The following is a 13,541-nucleotide window of genomic DNA, read 5'->3' as shown; positions in this document are numbered from 1 at the left end:
CCAGGCGTCTTCCATCCAAGTACTTAACCAGGCCCAAACCTGCTTAGCTTCCGAGAGCAGACGAGATCTGGGCATAGCCAGGTTGGTATGGCCGTAAGCGAAGAACTGCTGCAAAGAGAGGCTATTTAAAGACCAGCCCATCTAATCGTCAGTACATTATATAAGTAGGAAGAAAACCCAAAAGCTTAAAGCACCTGTATTCCTAGGCAGTCTCTCATCCAAGTACTAACCAGAACCTAAGCCTGGTAAGATTCAGAGATCGGGCATTGACTCTATTTTTTGTCAAATTATTATATACTAAGTGAAAAGTTTCCAAAAAGCTTACAGCACCTGGTATTCCCAGGCGGTCTCCCATCCAAGTACTAACCAGGCCCAAACCTGCTTAGCTTCCGAGAGCAGACGAGATCGGGCATAGCCAGGTTGGTATGGCCGTAAGCGAAGACTGCTGCAAAGAGAGGGCTATTTAAAGACCAGCCCATCTAATCGTCAGTACATTATATAAGTAGGAAAGAAAACCCAAAAGCTTAAAGCACCTGGTATTCCTAGGCAGTCTCTCATCCAAGTACTAACCAGACCTAAGCCTGGTAAGATTCAGAGATCGGCATTGACTCTTTTTTTTTTTTGCAAGATTATTATATAAATCGTGAAATTTTCCAAAAAGTTTAAAGCACCTGGTATTCCCAGGCAGTCTCCCATCCATGTACTAACCAGGCCCAAACCTGCTAATATTCAGAGATCGGGCATTGACTCTATTTTTTTGGCAAAATTATTATATACTAAGTGAAAAGTTTCCAAAAAGCTTACAGCACCTGGTATTCCCAGGCGGTCTCCCATCTAAGGTACTAACCAGGCCCAAACCTGCTTAGCTTCCGAGAGCAGACGAGGATCGGGCATAAACCAGGTTGGTATGGCCATAAGCGAAGACTGCTGCCAAAGAGAGGGCTATTTAAAGACCAGCCCATCTAATCGTCAGTACATTATATAAGTAGGAAAGAAAAACCCAAAAGCTTAAAGCACCTTGTATTCCTAGGCAGTCTCTCATCCAAGTACTAACCAGACCTAAACCTGCTAAGATTCAGAGATCGGGCATTGACTCTTTTTTTTTTGCAAGATTATTATATAAATCGTGAAACTTTCCAAAAAGTTTAAAGCACCTGTATTCCCAGGCAGTCTCCCATCCATGTACTAACCACGCCCAAACCTGCTAATATTCAGAGATCGGGCATTGACTTTTTTTTTTTTTTTTTTTTTCTGCAAGATTATTATATAAATCGTGAAATTTTCCAAAAAAGTTTAAAGCACCTGGTATTCCCAGGCAGTATCCGATCCATGTACTAACCAGGCCCAAACCTGCTAATATTCAGAGACCGGGCATTGACTCTATTTTTTGGCAAAATTATTATATACTAAGTGAAAAGTTTCCAAAAAGCTTACAGCAACCTGGTATTCCCAGGCGGTCTCCCATCCAAGTACTAACCAGGCCCAAACCTGCTTAGCTTCGGAGAGCAGACGAGACCGGGCATAGCCAGGTTGGTATGCTGTAAGCGAAAAATGCTGCAAAGAGAGGGGCTATTTAAAGAGCGGCCCATCTAATCGCCAGTATATTATATAAGTAGGAAAGAAAACCCAAAACCTTAAAGCAACCTGGTATTTTTTTTTTTTTTTTTTTTTTTTTTGCAAGATTATTATATAAATCGTGAAATTTTCCAAAAAGTTTAAAGCACCTGGTATTCCCAGGCAGTTCTCCTCCATCCATGTACTAACCAGGCCCAACCTGCTAATATTCAGAGATCGGCCATTGACTTTTTTTTTTTTTGGCAAGATTATTATATAAATCGTGAAATTTTCCAAAAAGTTTAAAGCACCTGGTATTCCCAGGCAGTCTCCCATCCATGTACTAACCAGGCCCAAACCTGCTAATATTCAGAGATCGGGCATTGACTCTTTTTTTTTGGGCAAAATTATTATATACGAAGTGAAAAGTTTCCAAAAAGCTTACAGCACCTGGTATTCCCAGGCGGTCTCCCATCCAAGTACTAACCAGGCCCAAACCTGCTTAGCTTCCGAGAGCAGACGAGATCGGGCATAGCTTTTTTTTTTTTTTTTTTTTTTTTTTTATTAAGTTCACAAAATAATACATTATGTTTCTCCTAAATACAGAGATTCACATTCCAATTAAAAACAACAACAAAACAAAAAAACAATTAATAAAACAAAATAAAAATACATTCATACTTATAAATATTTTTCTTCTACATTATCCCATTTGTTGCATTTGTTATTTTACACTTTTTTTCCAAACAGATACATTTATGTCATGTTTCAAAAGAATGTTCTGTACCTGAGAAGAAAACATTTTCATAAACATCTCTGCTTTTCCCTCCAGTCTCCAATATTTGCACAATGTAAACATATAATCTTCCACCATATGCTTATACAATGTCCACACATCTATACGAACAGACCTGTTCTTAACTATATTTCTTCTTTTCCATATAGCATTTTTGCCAAAATAATTAACAAATTGATCATGATTTTATTCTTACACTTTTCCTCCTTTCCAAACATAAATGTTTTTTGCCAATCTTGATCTTCTTTTCTTTCCCCTAGGTCATTCACTATTTCTTTTAAAACCTTAAAAAAAGATCCTAATTCCTCACACAGTAAAAATAAATGCAACAAACCCTCATCTTGTTTTTTACAAACCTTACATAATGCACTTTGTTCTTTTTTTATAATACACAACCTCATTTCCGACCATATTACATTATGCCTTATAAAATAATCAAGACACTCCAAATTTGTGCTCACCAGTACTCCCCTCATATTTTTCCATATTTCTTCCTCTTTCAAGCCATTGAAGTTTCTTAACCACATATCATTTGAATTTGGTTTTTTAAAAATCTCTTCCCTTAAAACCTGATAAAACATTTTCACATTCCCTAAACTAAACCCTATTCTTTTATTTTGATTAACAAAATACACTTCAGTCTTTCCTTCCTCTTTTCTTCCTTCTGTATTTCATTTATCCACACTTTTGGTATTGCACTTTTCATTTCTTATATTGCTTCTTTACATTGTTTATGTCATACTCTTCTTTGGCTTCTTCCAACTCATCAATAATTACTTGCACTGGTAAAAACCCCTCTCTTATCTCATACATAATATCCCTTAGTCTTGCAATCCCAACCTCCCACCATTTTTTAAAAAATATTTCTTTCCCACTTTTCACAATATGCTTATTAAAAAACAATGGTTGGTTTAAAATCTCTTTCCTTCCTCCAGGTATAAAATCAACCTTTGAGAGAAAAAAACCCCAAGCTTTTAAAACTTCTTTATAAAAATCTGGTATTCTTTCAAACATCCATGCTTTCATTTTCATCCATAAAACACTGTCCCCTAGTTTCACATTACCACATTTGTCCAAATAGTATTTCATTGTATCTTTCCATTCTCCTTTTTCTTGATCATCTATATACTTTTTCACAACTTTAATTCTCATACTTTTCTTTTTTAATTCTACATCAGATAATCCCATTCCTCCTTTATCAGCCTGTCCTATCAGAGTGTTATAAGCAACTCTTGGGGGTTTCTTCTCCCAAATAAAATCTAAAACACATCTTTTTATTCTTACTTCCACCCATCTTGGCATTGCGCTCACCATTAAAATATACCACATTTTGGATAACATTAAAGCATTAACCACTAAAATTTTCCCTTTCAAACTTAAAAATCTTCCCCTCCAAAAAATTAATCTCCTTTCCATTTCCCCCAACAACTTTTCAAACATTCTTTCTCTTGCCCCTTTCTCATCTTTTCCTAAAGTCACACCCAAAATTTTTGTTTCCTTCACCTCCTCAAAATTAAAAACTCCTCCTAAATTTGGTACCTTTCCAAACTTCATGTACACAGTTTTTTCTCCATTAACTCTTGCACCTGTACCTTTACCATACCTCTCTACATTTCTCATGACTTCCTTCATACTTTCTAAGTCTTTTAAAATCAGTGTCGTGTCGTCTGCATATTGGAATATCTTTTTCTCTTCTTTACCTTCTTCTATTTTAATACCTTGAATGCTTTTATTTTTCTTAATCATTAAACCTAAAGGTTCTGCTACCAAAGTATATAGCTGTGCAGAGAGTGGACATCCTTGCCTTATTGATCTTGTTATTCTAAAAGGTTCTGTTAAGAAACCATTACACTTCACTCTCGTCATTACCGTTATTATATAAAATTTTTATCCATTCCTTAAAATTCTTTCCAAAACCAAAACGTTCTAAAATTGCAAATAAAAAATCATGTTCTACCCTATCAAAAGCCTTTTCAAAATCTAAATTAACAACATATCCATCCTTCTGTGTTTCATTTAAATAGCTTATTATGTCTCTTACACCACTCGTTATATCAGCAATATCTCTCCCTCTTACACCATATGCCTGATTAGTCACTATAATTTTGGGTAAAATATTTTTCATTCTATTTGCAAGAATTTTAGATAGTATTTTTAAATCTGTGTTTAACATTGTTATTGGTCTAAAATTACTCAAATTATTTTTACTTCCTTTCCTTTTATAAATTAATTTCATCAACCCTATACTCATCCTCTGATCCAATTCTCTTTTATCAAAAATCTCCTTATATACTTCCTTTAAAATCCCACTTATCTTCTCTTTAAAAACTTTATAAAATTCATTTACTATCCCATCTGTCCCCGGGCTTTTGTTTCCTTTTAAACTATTGATAGCTTGTACAATTTCCTCTTCACTAATTTCTTTATCACATTCCTTTTTATCTTCTCTACTTACTTTAGCTGTAACACTCTCTAATAACTGAATTTTGGCTTTTTCGTCAATTCCTTTTGTTTCAAAAAGCCCTTCATAATAGTCTTTCACCTCTGTTAAAATTCCACTTATGTCTTTGACTATTTCTCCTTTTTTATTTTTTAATTCTTTTATTAACTTTGCTTTGCCTCTACTTTTTTCCAAATTAAAGAAAAAATTTGTACATTTATCTCCTGCAATTGTGTTTTTTGCCTTACTCCTTATAATAGCTCCTTTACACTTTTCTTCCTCAATTTTCCGTAACTCTTCCTCCAAAAGTATTATCTGTTTTATATTTACTTCACTTTTATTTGTCTCTTTTCTGAGTTTTTTCCTTATTTCCAGCTCCTTTGCTTTTTTAACTTTCTGTACCAATTTGCTATGGTTTATAGAATATTTTCTTATTTCATATTTTACATTTTGCCACCATAATCGTTTATCTTCAAAGTACATTCCGTCCTCTTTTTCTTTGTCTAATATTTCCTCAATTCCTATTTTATAACTTTCACTTGTCAACATTTCTGAATTTAGTATCCACACTCCAGGCCCTTTTTTTTCTTTACTAAAGTCAATATTCCATAAAAGCATTTTGTGATCACTCAAACTGGTATCCTTATAACAAATGTCCCCCAGAAAAAAATCCATATCCCTTTCACTTAAAATAAAATCGATTCTTGTCTGACACATAAAATTCCCAACCAGTTGTCTTCTGGAAAATTCTCTTTTCCTTTCATGGTTTTCCCTCCAAACATCTATCAAATTTCTTTCCTCCATCATTTCTTTTAACTCTTTCCTTCCCATATCTGTTCTAAAAACCATCCCATCTGCCATGTCCATCTTACTAAAAACAGTATTAAAATCCCCAACTAAAATAACGTTTTTATATGTCTTTATTAAAATCCTTAATCCCTCAAAAAAATGTTTTTTTTTTCTCCCTCCTGGGTGGGTGCATGCAAATTAATTATCACAAATTCATGATCATCTTTCTTAATATTAATCCCAACACATTTGCCTTTTTTGTCATTATAGACTTCATATGAATTAATTTCAACATTTTCCTTTATTAAAATGGCTACCCCCCTTCCTATCCTTCCATCACCATTATTATAAAACATTTGTCCTTTCCATCTCTTTTTCACATCCTCAATCATTTCGTCTTTCCAGTTTGTTTCTTGTAAAATTATCACATCCTGCTTTTTGCATAGTTCTTTTACCATCTCAAATTTCTTTACACTCATTAAACCTCTTGCATTAAAACTCACAAAGTTTAAAACCATTTAAAACCTTATTAAAAAAAATAAGCATTTAAAACCATTCATCTTCAGTCTCTCTCACAATCTTGTTCTTGTATCAATCCCAACTTCTTTTTATCTATTTCAATCATCTTTTTCTTTCTAGCAACATTAAGATTTGGCTTTACCTTCATTGATTTTCTTCTTATCATTTTTCCAACCTTTTCTCTTTCTTTCCTTGCCTCCTGTTGTTCCATATCCAGTTCCTCCACCTCGTCGCTCTCCTCTTCATCATTTACTTCCTTGTCATTTGCACCATTCTGTTCGGTTTCTCCATCTTCTCCCTCCTCTGTATCGTCCTCCATTCTGTTTACTTCTCCATCCTGGTGACTTTGGTCCTTCAACTTCTGATTTTCCATATATTCTATTTGCTTTTGTTGTTTGTTTTCCATTGGTTCAAAAGTCTCTGTGGTTTCTGCAATCTCATCTTGCACCTGCCTGTCCATACTTTGTTGCTCCTCTGATTGCTTCTCGTTACCTTCCATCCAGCATTCACATATATTAAGAGGTTTGCCACATTCTGGACATTCAATTGCTGTACAGTCTCTTGAGAAATGTCCTTGATCATTGCATTTAAAACATCTGAACTCAGGACAGTCTTTGATGATATGTTCTGGACTTAAACACAATCTACAAGTTTTGACCTGCCTACTGTGTATTATCCTGAAGTACTGTGAGCCTTCAGTTGTCTCAAACCTTGTACTATATGGCAATGATGCCACCTCCTTTGGGAACTTAACCTTAACAAATCTTGTCCCATCCTCTATCTCCGTTCCTGGGTAAAACCTCCTCCTTATCTCTGTTATGGGAGTAACTCCCCATCCTTCCAATTTCGAGGTTATGTCATCATCATCTAAATACACAGGCAGATGCATGAACGAGACTACATATTCTCTGTCCTGGAGTTTTTTAACATCACACATTTGTCCTTTAATCTGCAAACCATTTAACAGTCCATCACAAGCTTCCTCCGTTTCAAAAGTCACTTCATATTGTTTATTAGTCTTTGGTCTTACCGCAAGAATTTTTTCCACGCTCACTTTTTCCTTTATTGCTCTAATAATGTCCTCCGCTCCTCCATTAAGCACTTTACTGATGTCAATTATTGCTGTAGCTTCTTTTGAATAGATCCTTTGTTTCTTCATTTCTTTCGCCATCATCCCTTCTCCTTGTCTTAATCCTTTGCCTTGGTCAATTGCATTAGCTTGTTTCAAATTCGTTGCAAGTTGTGAAACAAGCAGTTGATCCATTTCACTCATTCTGAATAAAAAATAAAAAATTAAACCACTCCCCAGACAGCATGAAGCTGCTGGTTCGTGGTTTAAAACTAATTAAATAGATAAAGAAAAACTCCTCTTACAATTAATTCTAAAAATAAAAAATAATAAACAAACAAACAATACAAGAGTTAGCTTCCGTCCTTTCTACACACACTTGCACTTCCTGGATTGTACCACTACAATGAACAGGGTTGCACAGGTTGGTATGGCCGTAAGCGAAAAATGCTGCAAAGAGAAGGCTATTTAAAGAGCGGCCCATCTAATCGCCAGTATATTATATAAGTAGGAAAGAAAACCCAAAAGCTTAAAGCACCTGGTATTCCTAGGCAGTCTCTCATCCAAGTACGAACCAGACCTAAACCTTGTAAGATTCAGAGATCGGGCATTGACTCTTTTTTTTTTTTTTTTTTTTTTTTGCAAGATTATTATATAAATTGTGAAATTTTCCAAAAAGTTTAAAGCACCTGGTATTCCCAGGCAGTCTCCCATCCATGTACTAACCAGGCCCAAACCTGCTAATATTCAGAGATCGGCCATTGACTCTATTTTTTGGCAAAATTATTATATACTAAGTGAAAAGTTTCCAAAAAGCTTACAGCACCTGGTATTCTCAGGCGGTCTCCCATCCAAGTACTAACTAGGCCCAAACCTGCTTAGCTTCGGAGAGCAGACGAGACCGGGCATAGCCAGGTTGGTATGGCTGTAAGCGAAAAATGCTGCAAAGAGAGGGCTATTTAAAGACCAGCCCATCTAATCGCCAGTATATTATATAAGTAGGAAAGAAAACCCAAAAGCTTAAAGCACCTGGTATTCTTAGGCAGTCTCTCATCCAAGTACTAACCAGACCTAAACCTGCTAAGATTCAGAGATCGGGCATTGACTCTTTTTTTTTTTTTTTTGCAAGATTATTATATAAATCGTGAAATTTTCCAAAAAGTTTAAAGCACCTGGTATTCCCAGGCAGTCTCCCATCCATGTACTAACCAGGCCCAAACCTGCTAATATTCAGAGATCGGGCATTGACTTTTTTTTTTTTTTTTGGCAAGATTATTTTATAAATCGTGAAATTTTCCAAAAAGTTTAAAGCACCTGGTTTTCCCAGGCAGTCTCCCATCCATGTACTAACCAGGCCCAAACCTGCTAATATTCAGAGATCGGGCATTGACTCTTTTTTTTGGCAAAATTATTATATACTAAGTGAAAAGTTTCCAAAAAGCTTACAGCACCTGGTATTCCCAGGCGGTCTCCCATCCAAGTACTAACCAGGCCCAAACCTGCTTAGCTTCCGAGAGCAGACGAGATCGGGCATAGCCAGGTTGGTATGGCCGTAAGCAAAGACTGCTGCAAAGAGAGGGTTATTTAAAGACCAGCCCATCTAATCGCCAGTACATTATATAAGTAGGAAAGAAAACCCAAAAGCTTAAAGCACCTGGTATTCCTAGGCAGTCTCTCATCCAAGTACTAACCAGACCTAAGCCTGGTAAGATTCAGAGATCGGGCATTGACTCTTTTTTTTTTGCAAGATTATTATATAAATCGTGAAATTTTCCAAAAAGTTTAAAGCACCTGGTATTCCCAGGCAGTCTCCCATCCATGTACTAACCAGGCCCAAACCTGCTAATATTCAGAGATCGGCCATTGACTCTATTTTTTGGCAAAATTATTATATACTAAGTGAAAAGTTTCCAAAAAGCTTACAGCACCTGGTATTCTCAGGCGGTCTCCCATCCAAGTACTAACTAGGCCCAAACCTGCTTAGCTTCGGAGAGCAGACGAGACCGGGCATAGCCAGGTTGGTATGGCTGTAAGCGAAAAATGCTGCAAAGAGAGGGCTATTTAAAGACCAGCCCATCTAATCGCCAGTATATTGTATAAGTAGGAAAGAAAACCCAAAAGCTTAAAGCACCTGGTATTCTTAGGCAGTCTCTCATCCAAGTACTAACCAGACCTAAACCTGCTCAGATTCAGAGATCGGGCATTGACTCTTTTTTTTTTTTTTTTGCAAGATTATTATATAAATCGTGAAATTTTCCAAAAAGTTTAAAGCACCTGGTATTCCCAGGCAGTCTCCCATCCATGTACTAACCAGGCCCAAACCTGCTAATATTCAGAGATCGGGCATTGACTTTTTTTTTTTTTTTTTTGGCAAGATTATTATATAAATCGTGAAATTTTCCAAAAAGTTTAAAGCACCTGGTATTCCCAGGCAGTCTCCCATCCATGTACTTACCATGCCCAAACCTGCTAATATTCCGAGATCGGGCATTGACTCTATTTTTTGTCAAAATTATTATATACTAAGTGAAAAGTTTCCAAAAAGCTTACAGCACCTGGTATTCCCAGGCGGTCTCCCATCCAAGTACTAACCAGGCCCAAACCTGCTTAGCTTCCGAGAGCAGACGAGATCGGGCATAGCCAGGTTGGTATGGCTGTAAGCGAAAAATGCTGCAAAGAGAGGGCTATTTAAAGAGCGGCCCATCTAATCGCCAGTATATTATATAAGTAGGAAAGAAAACCCAAAAGCTTAAAGCACCTGGTATTTTTTTTTTTTTTTGTGTTTTTTTTTTTTTTTGCAAGATTATTATATAAATCGTGAAATTTTCCAAAAAGTTTAACCCTTTCGAGTCGATTAACGCATATATGCGTTTTGAGTCATTTTCACCTGATAACCCCGAAAAGAACTTAAATTACACTCTCAGTTTTAATCGTACAGATAAGAGCAATACATCAATCGAATCTGTAAAGGGTCTAGTTTTTTTTGGATACAGACATAATAACAAAAAACCTTTGTGCACTTATAAAATAAAGATAACAAACAAGGTGCGCTGTCTACAGTCTTTGTCTCCGCTGATCGTCATGTACAAACATTTCATTAAAATGAACTGTAACTCCGTGAATACTCAACGAAGAGATATGAGAGAGATATCTATAGAAAGCCTGGAATGTCTACTTTTAAACTAAACAAGTGCTGCCGAAAACAAATATTCTGAGATAAAGTAATCCATATGAAAACAACGCGATGTCTATTTTTCATATCTCCGCTCATTATATCTAATGTGACCACGCCCCCGCGCTGAACGCGCTATTCAGATTGAAGTACTGAAGCGCGCGGCTTGAATACGCCCACACAGAAGAAAAAGCAGCCAGACTATTCTTCAAGTTTTTATTTTATTTTACTGTTTGCTTCGCGATGAGAGGACTAAGACATAATTCACCCCAAAAAGATGTGATGTGGTTGAGGATTTGAGAAATGGATTTCCTCAGAAAAAAGAATGAAGCACTTTATTCAGCAGAGATCATAAACATGAGTAAGTCTCTTTTTATTTATTTGTACTAGTTTTCACATAACGTGTAAACATTTTACTAGTTAGACTTTTTCCAAATACTTTTTCCAAACTATAATTCCTGACTAAATGAATAATCAAGTGAAACATTATGAAGTTTCAATAACAATATACAATACTATACCATTCAAAAGCTTGATGTAAATAATATAAATGTGACAAATAGAGATAACTCTAACAAATGTAAAAACAATGCAGTTCTTTCGATTTATTCCCCCTAAAAAAACCTGAAAAATATTATCAGCTCTTTTCAACATTAATAATAATAATAATAATAATGATGATGATGATAATAAATGGGGTTTATTTGGTAGAAAATTAGATTGTTAAAAGGATTTCTGAAGGATTGTGTGACTAGAGAAAGGTTGCCAAAAAATTTGAAAGTCAGCTTTGATTGTTCCTAATAAACTGTTTAACTGCTCCCCCAAGTGGATATTAAATTATGTTGTGGGATAATTAAATATATTCTTAATAAACTACAAACATAAAATTATATACTTTTATTTTGTTCTCTTTCTTGTAAGTCCTCCCTTCACAGTGGCACAGTTGAATGAGAGGCTCATTATGCAGCTCATTATGCGGGCCTTTGTCTTCTCAGGTGTAAATCACAATGATATTCATGATAGTTGACGCCTACTCGCATATGACTTTTACCAACAAAAAGTGTTTTAGAAAATTTAAATCAATATATTGTTTTCTGTGAATGAGTAAACAAGATGATTTTCACATCATTCAGAAAGAAAAATTCTAGGCTACAAGCTCCAGTTCTCAACTTTTCCGGCAACCAATGTTATGTATGTGTTTTATTGCCTTATTCAAGTGATTTAACATTTTTAGTTTTTCACTAACCATGCATAACATTTTTTTTCTCAAAAATACAATCATGTACATGCATGTGTTTCACATATTATTATAGCCCAGTTTGTGCTGATTACAGTGATATTAGACTTTACCCATTTAGATATTTATAAGAAACTGAAAAAAGCACAAATGTCAGGGCATGACAAAACTTCTCAAGGCCCCAAAAATACCCTTAGACTCCAGAGGGTTAAAGCACCTGGTATTCCCAGGCAGTCTCCCATCCATGTACTAACCAGGCCCAAACCTGCTAATATTCAGAGATCGAGCATTGACTCTATTTTTTGGCAAAATTATTATATACTAAGTGAAAAGTTTCCAAAAAGCTTACAGCACCTGGTATTCCCAGGCGGTCTCCCATCCAAGTACTAACCAGGCCCAAACCTGCTTAGCTTCCGAGAGCAGACGAGATCGGGCATTTTTTTTTTTTTTTTTTTTTTTTATTATCAAAAAGTACTTAAAAATAATAATAACATAAATCATATTTCCAACAATTCACTTTCAAACGTATTACATGTTAATTATATTTAACATATACAGCATCAACTTTGAAATTTAATCACATTACTTCACTCAAACCCAAACCAAAACTAATTACCTAACTTTAACGTAACCTTGTTTTTTCAAAATGTTAAACTTAACCCTTCAGTTGTACTTATAAATCCATTTTCTTCTACAAATGCTTTTTCAAATTCTTCTTTGCTTAGGTATTTCCACATTATATACACACTCTTTCTAACAATACTCTTGAAAATTCCAATCACATCTACTTTCTTTCTCTCAAAGTATGCCATATTCCTCCTCACCCATATTGCATATCTTGCATTACTCAAAATCAAATTCCAAAAATTCACCTTTCTATCCTTATAATTTATACGTTCTCCAAATAAAAACATTTTTTTCCACTCATCCTCTGCAAACTCCTTGCTTATTCCATCTTTTATCAGTTTTTTCATTTTTGCATGAAACTCCTCAAGTTCTTTGCACTCAAAGAAAATGTGCATCAAAGTTTCAGCCTCTGTCTCACATATATCACATTCTTTACTCACATTTTTGTTCATTTGATGAATTACCACCTTTGTATAAATTCTGTTGTGTCGTAGCTTAAAGTCCAAATTCTCACAGTCCAGTCCATTGTATTTGACATTTAAGTTTCTCCATATTGTCTTTACCTTCATATCAGGAAAGAGTCTTGGCCATACCGCCTCTGATGCAGGCACTTTGATTTCCTTTCTGACCATAATTTTGTATATAGTTTTCACATTTATCTCCATCAAAAACTTTTTTCTCCCATTTTCCACAATATACATTTCAGGCATTCCCCAATCTCCCACTTTAACAGTTTCTCTTTGAATCCCTTCTACCCACTTTTCAGGCAGGCTTATTTTAATGTTTTCACTCTCACCATCCACTTTTGCTTTGTCAATTTTTTCATCCCACCCCACCACAGAATCATATATTGCCCTATTTGGTAAGAAACCCTTTACATATTCGTACACCAAATCCTTTACTTTCCTTACCCCTGCTCTCATGAACAGTCGTTGTAGAGCATTTTCCCTCCCCTCCTTATTCTTGGGTTCATAAAAATTGGCTGATTGTGTATTTGATTTATGTTTTCACATTCATAGTTTACATTTATCACAAATTCAGCCCATGCAGTAAACACTTCTTGGTAAAACAACGGCAATTTTTCAATCATTGGCTTTTTTAAAACCATAAACACTCCTTCTTCACCACATCCACCACTTTCATTTAAATATTTTCTCATATACCCCTTCCAACCATATTCTGCTTTACCACATAAATATTTTTTTACTGTCTTAACTCTTATTGCCTTCCTTTTCACATCTAAATCTACCAGTTTTAATCCCCCCTCACTATAATCTGCTATTAATGTGTTTGCTGATATTTTTGCTCTTTTCCCACCCCATACAAAATTATTCACAG

The 13,541-nt window shown here is 35.3% G+C and overlaps 3 non-coding genes and 4 pseudogenes across 3 annotated transcripts; all 7 read right to left on the bottom strand.

Annotated features, from left to right (window-relative positions):
• Positions 1 to 318: 318 nt before the first annotated feature.
• Positions 319 to 437, bottom strand: LOC113101824 (5S ribosomal RNA). The gene has a single exon (XR_003290432.1). It is a non-coding gene; the product is annotated as a 5S ribosomal RNA (ribosomal RNA).
• A 360-nt stretch (positions 438 to 797) lies between these two features.
• Positions 798 to 919, bottom strand: LOC113101818 (uncharacterized; annotated as a pseudogene).
• A 508-nt stretch (positions 920 to 1,427) lies between these two features.
• Positions 1,428 to 1,546, bottom strand: LOC113101817 (uncharacterized; annotated as a pseudogene).
• A 6,435-nt stretch (positions 1,547 to 7,981) lies between these two features.
• On the bottom strand, positions 7,982 to 8,100 carry LOC113101814 (uncharacterized; annotated as a pseudogene).
• Positions 8,101 to 8,606: 506 nt separating this feature from the next.
• Positions 8,607 to 8,725, bottom strand: LOC113101823 (5S ribosomal RNA). Its single transcript, XR_003290431.1, has one exon. It is a non-coding gene; the product is annotated as a 5S ribosomal RNA (ribosomal RNA).
• A 358-nt stretch (positions 8,726 to 9,083) lies between these two features.
• Positions 9,084 to 9,202, bottom strand: LOC113101813 (uncharacterized; annotated as a pseudogene).
• A 508-nt stretch (positions 9,203 to 9,710) lies between these two features.
• LOC113101805 (5S ribosomal RNA) lies at positions 9,711 to 9,829 on the bottom strand. Its single transcript, XR_003290422.1, has one exon. It is a non-coding gene; the product is annotated as a 5S ribosomal RNA (ribosomal RNA).
• Between the last annotated feature and the right edge of the window lie 3,712 nt (positions 9,830 to 13,541).

The sequence above is a fragment of the Carassius auratus genome, unplaced genomic scaffold (assembly GCF_003368295.1).
Source record: "Carassius auratus strain Wakin unplaced genomic scaffold, ASM336829v1 scaf_tig00217643, whole genome shotgun sequence".
Classification (NCBI taxonomy): Eukaryota; Metazoa; Chordata; class Actinopteri; order Cypriniformes; family Cyprinidae; genus Carassius; species Carassius auratus.
This window is presented reverse-complemented; position numbering and strand designations above follow the sequence as displayed.